This window comes from Chiloscyllium punctatum, chromosome 12 (genome assembly GCF_047496795.1).
Source record: "Chiloscyllium punctatum isolate Juve2018m chromosome 12, sChiPun1.3, whole genome shotgun sequence".
Lineage (NCBI taxonomy): Eukaryota > Metazoa > Chordata > Chondrichthyes > Orectolobiformes > Hemiscylliidae > Chiloscyllium > Chiloscyllium punctatum.
The window spans coordinates 10,661,447-10,673,757 of NC_092750.1; the positions used below are offsets into that span (position 1 = coordinate 10,661,447).

At 52.9% G+C, this 12,311-nt stretch overlaps 10 non-coding genes across 10 annotated transcripts; all 10 read left to right on the top strand.

Moving 5' to 3' along the window:
* The first annotated feature begins 423 nt into the window (after positions 1-423).
* trnaf-gaa (transfer RNA phenylalanine (anticodon GAA)) lies at positions 424-496 on the top strand. Its single transcript has one exon. It is a non-coding gene; the product is annotated as a tRNA-Phe (tRNA).
* Positions 497-1,679: 1,183 nt separating this feature from the next.
* Positions 1,680-1,752, top strand: trnaf-gaa (transfer RNA phenylalanine (anticodon GAA)). Its single transcript has one exon. It is a non-coding gene; the product is annotated as a tRNA-Phe (tRNA).
* Positions 1,753-2,935: 1,183 nt separating this feature from the next.
* Positions 2,936-3,008, top strand: trnaf-gaa (transfer RNA phenylalanine (anticodon GAA)). Its single transcript has one exon. It is a non-coding gene; the product is annotated as a tRNA-Phe (tRNA).
* A 1,183-nt stretch (positions 3,009-4,191) lies between these two features.
* Positions 4,192-4,264, top strand: trnaf-gaa (transfer RNA phenylalanine (anticodon GAA)). Its single transcript has one exon. It is a non-coding gene; the product is annotated as a tRNA-Phe (tRNA).
* A 1,183-nt stretch (positions 4,265-5,447) lies between these two features.
* trnaf-gaa (transfer RNA phenylalanine (anticodon GAA)) lies at positions 5,448-5,520 on the top strand. Its single transcript has one exon. It is a non-coding gene; the product is annotated as a tRNA-Phe (tRNA).
* A 1,183-nt stretch (positions 5,521-6,703) lies between these two features.
* Positions 6,704-6,776, top strand: trnaf-gaa (transfer RNA phenylalanine (anticodon GAA)). The gene has a single exon. It is a non-coding gene; the product is annotated as a tRNA-Phe (tRNA).
* Positions 6,777-7,959: 1,183 nt separating this feature from the next.
* Positions 7,960-8,032, top strand: trnaf-gaa (transfer RNA phenylalanine (anticodon GAA)). Its single transcript has one exon. It is a non-coding gene; the product is annotated as a tRNA-Phe (tRNA).
* Positions 8,033-9,215: 1,183 nt separating this feature from the next.
* On the top strand, positions 9,216-9,288 carry trnaf-gaa (transfer RNA phenylalanine (anticodon GAA)). The gene has a single exon. It is a non-coding gene; the product is annotated as a tRNA-Phe (tRNA).
* A 1,183-nt stretch (positions 9,289-10,471) lies between these two features.
* On the top strand, positions 10,472-10,544 carry trnaf-gaa (transfer RNA phenylalanine (anticodon GAA)). Its single transcript has one exon. It is a non-coding gene; the product is annotated as a tRNA-Phe (tRNA).
* A 1,183-nt stretch (positions 10,545-11,727) lies between these two features.
* On the top strand, positions 11,728-11,800 carry trnaf-gaa (transfer RNA phenylalanine (anticodon GAA)). The gene has a single exon. It is a non-coding gene; the product is annotated as a tRNA-Phe (tRNA).
* The last annotated feature ends 511 nt before the right edge of the window (positions 11,801-12,311 follow it).

Here is a 12,311-nt window from a genome sequence, read left to right on the forward strand (position 1 = left end):
CTCGCTCGCAAAGCAGCTTAGACCGATACTGACCGTTTGCAGACGGATGGCATCACGTGCAGCAGTTCGAGAGCTAGAGGAGAGATGGGGTGAAGCTGGCGAGAGATGTTGACGGTGAACGGAGCACGACGTGGAACTTGTCGAGGACTGGAGGGACCAGTTCCTGGTTGTGCATTCGACGAGCGAGTCGACCAGAGCCAAGCTGTCAACTTCAGAAATGATTGTGCAGAATCAACGACAGTGTCGATATAGACGGCATAAAGAGGCAGCGGCTGAAGCCAACTGTCCGGCGAGAAAACAGGCTGGGAAATTTTGCCGGAAGGAGTCGATGTCGTGAGGAGATTTGGAACAAAAACGCAGGGCAAATCCCAAGTGAATGTGGCAGCGAGCAAAGTGCTGCAGCGTGCCGAGCTGGCTGCAGCTGCCGAAATAGCTCAGTTGGGAGAGCGTTAGACTGAAGATCTAAAGGTCCCCGGTTCAATCCCGGGTTTCGGCAGGTGCAGAGTCGCTCGCGCGCTCCGTCCTTCGTTTAACTGTGACGGAGGCGAGTGAATGAAGGTGAAGCTCTGCACCTGGTCTTGCTGGCGCGAGGGTGGTTTGCATTGCCTCTCACCCTCCTCCTGCAGCCATTCGATGCCTTTTGCTTCCAGTCTCATGGCACATTTCTTCTGATTGGCTGCGTAAGGAGCATTCCAAAACAGTCAAATAATCAAATCGACAAACCCTCAATCCTGCACCAATTCCAATTCTCCGACTCTTCATTGACCAACATCTGCGAACGCACAAAACACTCTTTGAGTCAGCGACGCGTCCATGCTGGCCTTTGCACTCTCTCTCTCTCTATCAAACACTCCCTCGCTCGTAAGCTTGCTGACGGCCAGCTGTTCCAGCTTGCAAAAACCGGTGATCCCTGATCGCAATGGAAAAGTTGCAGGAGAGACGCTGACATGCGCATGGCCGCCTGACTTTAGGTTGATTTGAGCGTTCCAGAGGCGCGCCTTGGGAAATCGCTTTGGACTGTTCCTTGTTTTCGACACAAGCGGTCACTTCAGAAGTGATTGTGCAGAATGACGATGGAAAAGTATTCACAAACAGAGTCGGTGGTGTAAACAGGCAGTGACTTACATGCCGCTTTGGAGATGGTTGCGGAGAACTTGGGAATCCTCAAGCCTGCAGAGTAAGAACTGATGGTTTTCACAGTGGACGGACTGAAGCCGGAGCAGAGGCGATGAGTTCAAATTGTTCCGGTGCGTCGGCTCGCTCGCAAAGCAGCTTAGACCGATACTGACCGTTTGCAGACGGATGGCATCACGTGCAGCAGTTCGAGAGCTAGAGGAGAGATGGGGTGAAGCTGGCGAGAGATGTTGACGGTGAACGGAGCACGACGTGGAACTTGTCGAGGACTGGAGGGACCAGTTCCTGGTTGTGCATTCGACGAGCGAGTCGACCAGAGCCAAGCTGTCAACTTCAGAAATGATTGTGCAGAATCAACGACAGTGTCGATATAGACGGCATAAAGAGGCAGCGGCTGAAGCCAACTGTCCGGCGAGAAAACAGGCTGGGAAATTTTGCCGGAAGGAGTCGATGTCGTGAGGAGATTTGGAACAAAAACGCAGGGCAAATCCCAAGTGAATGTGGCAGCGAGCAAAGTGCTGCAGCGTGCCGAGCTGGCTGCAGCTGCCGAAATAGCTCAGTTGGGAGAGCGTTAGACTGAAGATCTAAAGGTCCCCGGTTCAATCCCGGGTTTCGGCAGGTGCAGAGTCGCTCGCGCGCTCCGTCCTTCGTTTAACTGCGACGGAGGCGAGTGAATGAAGGTGAAGCTCTGCACCTGGTCTTGCTGGCGCGAGGGTGGTTTGCATTGCCTCTCACCCTCCTCCTGCAGCCATTCGATGCCTTTTGCTTCCAGTCTCATGGCACATTTCTTCTGATTGGCTGCGTAAGGAGCATTCCAAAACAGTCAAATAATCAAATCGACAAACCCTCAATCCTGCACCAATTCCAATTCTCCGACTCTTCATTGACCAACATCTGCGAACGCACAAAACACTCTTTGAGTCAGCGACGCGTCCATGCTGGCCTTTGCACTCTCTCTCTCTCTATCAAACACTCCCTCGCTCGTAAGCTTGCTGACGGCCAGCTGTTCCAGCTTGCAAAAACCGGTGATCCCTGATCGCAATGGAAAAGTTGCAGGAGAGACGCTGACATGCGCATGGCCGCCTGACTTTAGGTTGATTTGAGCGTTCCAGAGGCGCGCCTTGGGAAATCGCTTTGGACTGTTCCTTGTTTTCGACACAAGCGGTCACTTCAGAAGTGATTGTGCAGAATGACGATGGAAAAGTATTCACAAACAGAGTCGGTGGTGTAAACAGGCAGTGACTTACATGCCGCTTTGGAGATGGTTGCGGAGAACTTGGGAATCCTCAAGCCTGCAGAGTAAGAACTGATGGTTTTCACAGTGGACGGACTGAAGCCGGAGCAGAGGCGATGAGTTCAAATTGTTCCGGTACGTCGGCTCGCTCGCAAAGCAGCTTAGACCGATACTGACCGTTTGCAGACGGATGGCATCACGTGCAGCAGTTCGAGAGCTAGAGGAGAGATGGGGTGAAGCTGGCGAGAGATGTTGACGGTGAACGGAGCACGACGTGGAACTTGTCGAGGACTGGAGGGACCAGTTCCTGGTTGTGCATTCGACGAGCGAGTCGACCAGAGCCAAGCTGTCAACTTCAGAAATGATTGTGCAGAATCAACGACAGTGTCGATATAGACGGCATAAAGAGGCAGCGGCTGAAGCCAACTGTCCGGCGAGAAAACAGGCTGGGAAATTTTGCCGGAAGGAGTCGATGTCGTGAGGAGATTTGGAACAAAAACGCAGGGCAAATCCCAAGTGAATGTGGCAGCGAGCAAAGTGCTGCAGCGTGCCGAGCGGGCTGCAGCTGCCGAAATAGCTCAGTTGGGAGAGCGTTAGACTGAAGATCTAAAGGTCCCCGGTTCAATCCCGGGTTTCGGCAGGTGCAGAGTCGCTCGCGCGCTCCGTCCTTCGTTTAACTGTGACGGAGGCGAGTGAATGAAGGTGAAGCTCTGCACCTGGTCTTGCTGGCGCGAGGGTGGTTTGCATTGCCTCTCACCCTCCTCCTGCAGCCATTCGATGCCTTTTGCTTCCAGTCTCATGGCACATTTCTTCTGATTGGCTGCGTAAGGAGCATTCCAAAACAGTCAAATAATCAAATCGACAAACCCTCAATCCTGCACCAATTCCAATTCTCCGACTCTTCATTGACCAACATCTGCGAACGCACAAAACACTCTTTGAGTCAGCGACGCGTCCATGCTGGCCTTTGCACTCTCTCTCTCTCTATCAAACACTCCCTCGCTCGTAAGCTTGCTGACGGCCAGCTGTTCCAGCTTGCAAAAACCGGTGATCCCTGATCGCAATGGAAAAGTTGCAGGAGAGACGCTGACATGCGCATGGCCGCCTGACTTTAGGTTGATTTGAGCGTTCCAGAGGCGCGCCTTGGGAAATCGCTTTGGACTGTACCTTGTTTTCGACACAAGCGGTCACTTCAGAAGTGATTGTGCAGAATGACGATGGAAAAGTATTCACAAACAGAGTCGGTGGTGTAAACAGGCAGTGACTTACATGCCGCTTTGGAGATGGTTGCGGAGAACTTGGGAATCCTCAAGCCTGCAGAGTAAGAACTGATGGTTTTCACAGTGGACGGACTGAAGCCGGAGCAGAGGCGATGAGTTCAAATTGTTCCGGTGCGTCGGCTCGCTCGCAAAGCAGCTTAGACCGATACTGACCGTTTGCAGACGGATGGCATCACGTGCAGCAGTTCGAGAGCTAGAGGAGAGATGGGGTGAAGCTGGCGAGAGATGTTGACGGTGAACGGAGCACGACGTGGAACTTGTCGAGGACTGGAGGGACCAGTTCCTGGTTGTGCATTCGACGAGCGAGTCGACCAGAGCCAAGCTGTCAACTTCAGAAATGATTGTGCAGAATCAACGACAGTGTCGATATAGACGGCATAAAGAGGCAGCGGCTGAAGCCAACTGTCCGGCGAGAAAACAGGCTGGGAAATTTTGCCGGAAGGAGTCGATGTCGTGAGGAGATTTGGAACAAAAACGCAGGGCAAATCCCAAGTGAATGTGGCAGCGAGCAAAGTGCTGCAGCGTGCCGAGCTGGCTGCAGCTGCCGAAATAGCTCAGTTGGGAGAGCGTTAGACTGAAGATCTAAAGGTCCCCGGTTCAATCCCGGGTTTCGGCAGGTGCAGAGTCGCTCGCGCGCTCCGTCCTTCGTTTAACTGCGACGGAGGCGAGTGAATGAAGGTGAAGCTCTGCACCTGGTCTTGCTGGCGCGAGGGTGGTTTGCATTGCCTCTCACCCTCCTCCTGCAGCCATTCGATGCCTTTTGCTTCCAGTCTCATGGCACATTTCTTCTGATTGGCTGCGTAAGGAGCATTCCAAAACAGTCAAATAATCAAATCGACAAACCCTCAATCCTGCACCTATTCCAATTCTCCGACTCTTCATTGACCAACATCTGCGAACGCACAAAACACTCTTTGAGTCAGCGACGCGTCCATGCTGGCCTTTGCACTCTCTCTCTCTCTATCAAACACTCCCTCGCTCGTAAGCTTGCTGACAGCCAGCTGTTCCAGCTTGCAAAAACCGGTGATCCCTGATCGCAATGGAAAAGTTGCAGGAGAGACGCTGACATGCGCATGGCCGCCTGACTTTAGGTTGATTTGAGCGTTCCAGAGGCGCGCCTTGGGAAATCGCTTTGGACTGTACCTTGTTTTCGACACAAGCGGTCACTTCAGAAGTGATTGTGCAGAATGACGATGGAAAAGTATTCACAAACAGAGTCGGTGGTGTAAACAGGCAGTGACTTACATGCCGCTTTGGAGATGGTTGCGGAGAACTTGGGAATCCTCAAGCCTGCAGAGTAAGAACTGATGGTTTTCACAGTGGACGGACTGAAGCCGGAGCAGAGGCGATGAGTTCAAATTGTTCCGGTGCGTCGGCTCGCTCGCAAAGCAGCTTAGACCGATACTGACCGTTTGCAGACGGATGGCATCACGTGCAGCAGTTCGAGAGCTAGAGGAGAGATGGGGTGAAGCTGGCGAGAGATGTTGACGGTGAACGGAGCACGACGTGGAACTTGTCGAGGACTGGAGTGACCAGTTCCTGGTTGTGCATTCGACGAGCGAGTCGACCAGAGCCAAGCTGTCAACTTCAGAAATGATTGTGCAGAATCAACGACAGTGTCGATATAGACGGCATAAAGAGGCAGCGGCTGAAGCCAACTATCCGGCGAGAAAACAGGCTGGGAAATTTTGCCGGAAGGAGTCGATGTCGTGAGGAGATTTGGAACAAAAACGCAGGGCAAATCCCAAGTGAATGTGGCAGCGAGCAAAGTGCTGCAGCGTGCCGAGCTGGCTGCAGCTGCCGAAATAGCTCAGTTGGGAGAGCGTTAGACTGAAGATCTAAAGGTCCCCGGTTCAATCCCGGGTTTCGGCAGGTGCAGAGTCGCTCGCGCGCTCCGTCCTTCGTTTAACTGCGACGGAGGCGAGTGAATGAAGGTGAAGCTCTGCACCTGGTCTTGCTGGCGCGAGGGTGGTTTGCATTGCCTCTCACCCTCCTCCTGCAGCCATTCGATGCCTTTTGCTTCCAGTCTCATGGCACATTTCTTCTGATTGGCTGCGTAAGGAGCATTCCAAAACAGTCAAATAATCAAATCGACAAACCCTCAATCCTGCACCAATTCCAATTCTCCGACTCTTCATTGACCAACATCTGCGAACGCACAAAACACTCTTTGAGTCAGCGACGCGTCCATGCTGGCCTTTGCACTCTCTCTCTCTCTATCAAACACTCCCTCGCTCGTAAGCTTGCTGACGGCCAGCTGTTCCAGCTTGCAAAAACCGGTGATCCCTGATCGCAATGGAAAAGTTGCAGGAGAGACGCTGACATGCGCATGGCCGCCTGACTTTAGGTTGATTTGAGCGTTCCAGAGGCGCGCCTTGGGAAATCGCTTTGGACTGTTCCTTGTTTTCGACACAAGCGGTCACTTCAGAAGTGATTGTGCAGAATGACGATGGAAAAGTATTCACAAACAGAGTCGGTGGTGTAAACAGGCAGTGACTTACATGCCGCTTTGGAGATGGTTGCGGAGAACTTGGGAATCCTCAAGCCTGCAGAGTAAGAACTGATGGTTTTCACAGTGGACGGACTGAAGCCGGAGCAGAGGCGATGAGTTCAAATTGTTCCGGTGCGTCGGCTCGCTCGCAAAGCAGCTTAGACCGATACTGACCGTTTGCAGACGGATGGCATCACGTGCAGCAGTTCGAGAGCTAGAGGAGAGATGGGGTGAAGCTGGCGAGAGATGTTGACGGTGAACGGAGCACGACGTGGAACTTGTCGAGGACTGGAGGGACCAGTTCCTGGTTGTGCATTCGACGAGCGAGTCGACCAGAGCCAAGCTGTCAACTTCAGAAATGATTGTGCAGAATCAACGACAGTGTCGATATAGACGGCATAAAGAGGCAGCGGCTGAAGCCAACTGTCCGGCGAGAAAACAGGCTGGGAAATTTTGCCGGAAGGAGTCGATGTCGTGAGGAGATTTGGAACAAAAACGCAGGGCAAATCCCAAGTGAATGTGGCAGCGAGCAAAGTGCTGCAGCGTGCCGAGCGGGCTGCAGCTGCCGAAATAGCTCAGTTGGGAGAGCGTTAGACTGAAGATCTAAAGGTCCCCGGTTCAATCCCGGGTTTCGGCAGGTGCAGAGTCGCTCGCGCGCTCCGTCCTTCGTTTAACTGTGACGGAGGCGAGTGAATGAAGGTGAAGCTCTGCACCTGGTCTTGCTGGCGCGAGGGTGGTTTGCATTGCCTCTCACCCTCCTCCTGCAGCCATTCGATGCCTTTTGCTTCCAGTCTCATGGCACATTTCTTCTGATTGGCTGCGTAAGGAGCATTCCAAAACAGTCAAATAATCAAATCGACAAACCCTCAATCCTGCACCAATTCCAATTCTCCGACTCTTCATTGACCAACATCTGCGAACGCACAAAACACTCTTTGAGTCAGCGACGCGTCCATGCTGGCCTTTGCACTCTCTCTCTCTCTATCAAACACTCCCTCGCTCGTAAGCTTGCTGACGGCCAGCTGTTCCAGCTTGCAAAAACCGGTGATCCCTGATCGCAATGGAAAAGTTGCAGGAGAGACGCTGACATGCGCATGGCCGCCTGACTTTAGGTTGATTTGAGCGTTCCAGAGGCGCGCCTTGGGAAATCGCTTTGGACTGTACCTTGTTTTCGACACAAGCGGTCACTTCAGAAGTGATTGTGCAGAATGACGATGGAAAAGTATTCACAAACAGAGTCGGTGGTGTAAACAGGCAGTGACTTACATGCCGCTTTGGAGATGGTTGCGGAGAACTTGGGAATCCTCAAGCCTGCAGAGTAAGAACTGATGGTTTTCACAGTGGACGGACTGAAGCCGGAGCAGAGGCGATGAGTTCAAATTGTTCCGGTGCGTCGGCTCGCTCGCAAAGCAGCTTAGACCGATACTGACCGTTTGCAGACGGATGGCATCACGTGCAGCAGTTCGAGAGCTAGAGGAGAGATGGGGTGAAGCTGGCGAGAGATGTTGACGGTGAACGGAGCACGACGTGGAACTTGTCGAGGACTGGAGGGACCAGTTCCTGGTTGTGCATTCGACGAGCGAGTCGACCAGAGCCAAGCTGTCAACTTCAGAAATGATTGTGCAGAATCAACGACAGTGTCGATATAGACGGCATAAAGAGGCAGCGGCTGAAGCCAACTGTCCGGCGAGAAAACAGGCTGGGAAATTTTGCCGGAAGGAGTCGATGTCGTGAGGAGATTTGGAACAAAAACGCAGGGCAAATCCCAAGTGAATGTGGCAGCGAGCAAAGTGCTGCAGCGTGCCGAGCTGGCTGCAGCTGCCGAAATAGCTCAGTTGGGAGAGCGTTAGACTGAAGATCTAAAGGTCCCCGGTTCAATCCCGGGTTTCGGCAGGTGCAGAGTCGCTCGCGCGCTCCGTCCTTCGTTTAACTGCGACGGAGGCGAGTGAATGAAGGTGAAGCTCTGCACCTGGTCTTGCTGGCGCGAGGGTGGTTTGCATTGCCTCTCACCCTCCTCCTGCAGCCATTCGATGCCTTTTGCTTCCAGTCTCATGGCACATTTCTTCTGATTGGCTGCGTAAGGAGCATTCCAAAACAGTCAAATAATCAAATCGACAAACCCTCAATCCTGCACCAATTCCAATTCTCCGACTCTTCATTGACCAACATCTGCGAACGCACAAAACACTCTTTGAGTCAGCGACGCGTCCATGCTGGCCTTTGCACTCTCTCTCTCTCTATCAAACACTCCCTCGCTCGTAAGCTTGCTGACGGCCAGCTGTTCCAGCTTGCAAAAACCGGTGATCCCTGATCGCAATGGAAAAGTTGCAGGAGAGACGCTGACATGCGCATGGCCGCCTGACTTTAGGTTGATTTGAGCGTTCCAGAGGCGCGCCTTGGGAAATCGCTTTGGACTGTTCCTTGTTTTCGACACAAGCGGTCACTTCAGAAGTGATTGTGCAGAATGACGATGGAAAAGTATTCACAAACAGAGTCGGTGGTGTAAACAGGCAGTGACTTACATGCCGCTTTGGAGATGGTTGCGGAGAACTTGGGAATCCTCAAGCCTGCAGAGTAAGAACTGATGGTTTTCACAGTGGACGGACTGAAGCCGGAGCAGAGGCGATGAGTTCAAATTGTTCCGGTGCGTCGGCTCGCTCGCAAAGCAGCTTAGACCGATACTGACCGTTTGCAGACGGATGGCATCACGTGCAGCAGTTCGAGAGCTAGAGGAGAGATGGGGTGAAGCTGGCGAGAGATGTTGACGGTGAACGGAGCACGACGTGGAACTTGTCGAGGACTGGAGGGACCAGTTCCTGGTTGTGCATTCGACGAGCGAGTCGACCAGAGCCAAGCTGTCAACTTCAGAAATGATTGTGCAGAATCAACGACAGTGTCGATATAGACGGCATAAAGAGGCAGCGGCTGAAGCCAACTGTCCGGCGAGAAAACAGGCTGGGAAATTTTGCCGGAAGGAGTCGATGTCGTGAGGAGATTTGGAACAAAAACGCAGGGCAAATCCCAAGTGAATGTGGCAGCGAGCAAAGTGCTGCAGCGTGCCGAGCGGGCTGCAGCTGCCGAAATAGCTCAGTTGGGAGAGCGTTAGACTGAAGATCTAAAGGTCCCCGGTTCAATCCCGGGTTTCGGCAGGTGCAGAGTCGCTCGCGCGCTCCGTCCTTCGTTTAACTGTGACGGAGGCGAGTGAATGAAGGTGAAGCTCTGCACCTGGTCTTGCTGGCGCGAGGGTGGTTTGCATTGCCTCTCACCCTCCTCCTGCAGCCATTCGATGCCTTTTGCTTCCAGTCTCATGGCACATTTCTTCTGATTGGCTGCGTAAGGAGCATTCCAAAACAGTCAAATAATCAAATCGACAAACCCTCAATCCTGCACCAATTCCAATTCTCCGACTCTTCATTGACCAACATCTGCGAACGCACAAAACACTCTTTGAGTCAGCGACGCGTCCATGCTGGCCTTTGCACTCTCTCTCTCTCTATCAAACACTCCCTCGCTCGTAAGCTTGCTGACGGCCAGCTGTTCCAGCTTGCAAAAACCGGTGATCCCTGATCGCAATGGAAAAGTTGCAGGAGAGACGCTGACATGCGCATGGCCGCCTGACTTTAGGTTGATTTGAGCGTTCCAGAGGCGCGCCTTGGGAAATCGCTTTGGACTGTACCTTGTTTTCGACACAAGCGGTCACTTCAGAAGTGATTGTGCAGAATGACGATGGAAAAGTATTCACAAACAGAGTCGGTGGTGTAAACAGGCAGTGACTTACATGCCGCTTTGGAGATGGTTGCGGAGAACTTGGGAATCCTCAAGCCTGCAGAGTAAGAACTGATGGTTTTCACAGTGGACGGACTGAAGCCGGAGCAGAGGCGATGAGTTCAAATTGTTCCGGTGCGTCGGCTCGCTCGCAAAGCAGCTTAGACCGATACTGACCGTTTGCAGACGGATGGCATCACGTGCAGCAGTTCGAGAGCTAGAGGAGAGATGGGGTGAAGCTGGCGAGAGATGTTGACGGTGAACGGAGCACGACGTGGAACTTGTCGAGGACTGGAGGGACCAGTTCCTGGTTGTGCATTCGACGAGCGAGTCGACCAGAGCCAAGCTGTCAACTTCAGAAATGATTGTGCAGAATCAACGACAGTGTCGATATAGACGGCATAAAGAGGCAGCGGCTGAAGCCAACTGTCCGGCGAGAAAACAGGCTGGGAAATTTTGCCGGAAGGAGTCGATGTCGTGAGGAGATTTGGAACAAAAACGCAGGGCAAATCCCAAGTGAATGTGGCAGCGAGCAAAGTGCTGCAGCGTGCCGAGCTGGCTGCAGCTGCCGAAATAGCTCAGTTGGGAGAGCGTTAGACTGAAGATCTAAAGGTCCCCGGTTCAATCCCGGGTTTCGGCAGGTGCAGAGTCGCTCGCGCGCTCCGTCCTTCGTTTAACTGTGACGGAGGCGAGTGAATGAAGGTGAAGCTCTGCACCTGGTCTTGCTGGCGCGAGGGTGGTTTGCATTGCCTCTCACCCTCCTCCTGCAGCCATTCGATGCCTTTTGCTTCCAGTCTCATGGCACATTTCTTCTGATTGGCTGCGTAAGGAGCATTCCAAAACAGTCAAATAATCAAATCGACAAACCCTCAATCCTGCACCAATTCCAATTCTCCGACTCTTCATTGACCAACATCTGCGAACGCACAAAACACTCTTTGAGTCAGCGACGCGTCCATGCTGGCCTTTGCACTCTCTCTCTCTCTATCAAACACTCCCTCGCTCGTAAGCTTGCTGACGGCCAGCTGTTCCAGCTTGCAAAAACCGGTGATCCCTGATCGCAATGGAAAAGTTGCAGGAGAGACGCTGACATGCGCATGGCCGCCTGACTTTAGGTTGATTTGAGCGTTCCAGAGGCGCGCCTTGGGAAATCGCTTTGGACTGTACCTTGTTTTCGACACAAGCGGTCACTTCAGAAGTGATTGTGCAGAATGACGATGGAAAAGTATTCACAAACAGAGTCGGTGGTGTAAACAGGCAGTGACTTACATGCCGCTTTGGAGATGGTTGCGGAGAACTTGGGAATCCTCAAGCCTGCAGAGTAAGAACTGATGGTTTTCACAGTGGACGGACTGAAGCCGGAGCAGAGGCGATGAGTTCAAATTGTTCCGGTGCGTCGGCTCGCTCGCAAAGCAGCTTAGACCGATACTGACCGTTTGCAGACGGATGGCATCACGTGCAGCAGTTCGAGAGCTAGAGGAGAGATGGGGTGAAGCTGGCGAGAGATGTTGACGGTGAACGGAGCACGACGTGGAACTTGTCGAGGACTGGAGGGACCAGTTCCTGGTTGTGCATTCGACGAGCGAGTCGACCAGAGCCAAGCTGTCAACTTCAGAAATGATTGTGCAGAATCAACGACAGTGTCGATATAGACGGCATAAAGAGGCAGCGGCTGAAGCCAACTGTCCGGCGAGAAAACAGGCTGGGAAATTTTGCCGGAAGGAGTCGATGTCGTGAGGAGATTTGGAACAAAAACGCAGGGCAAATCCCAAGTGAATGTGGCAGCGAGCAAAGTGCTGCAGCGTGCCGAGCTGGCTGCAGCTGCCGAAATAGCTCAGTTGGGAGAGCGTTAGACTGAAGATCTAAAGGTCCCCGGTTCAATCCCGGGTTTCGGCAGGTGCAGAGTCGCTCGCGCGCTCCGTCCTTCGTTTAACTGCGACGGAGGCGAGTGAATGAAGGTGAAGCTCTGCACCTGGTCTTGCTGGCGCGAGGGTGGTTTGCATTGCCTCTCACCCTCCTCCTGCAGCCATTCGATGCCTTTTGCTTCCAGTCTCATGGCACATTTCTTCTGATTGGCTGCGTAAGGAGCATTCCAAAACAGTCAAATAATCAAATCGACAAACCCTCAATCCTGCACCAATTCCAATTCTCCGACTCTTCATTGACCAACATCTGCGAACGCACAAAACACTCTTTGAGTCAGCGACGCGTCCATGCTGGCCTTTGCACTCTCTCTCTCTCTATCAAACACTCCCTCGCTCGTAAGCTTGCTGACGGCCAGCTGTTCCAGCTTGCAAAAACCGGTGATCCCTGATCGCAATGGAAAAGTTGCAGGAGAGACGCTGACATGCGCATGGCCGCCTGACTTTAGGTTGATTTGAGCGTTCCAGAGGCGCGCCTTGGGAAA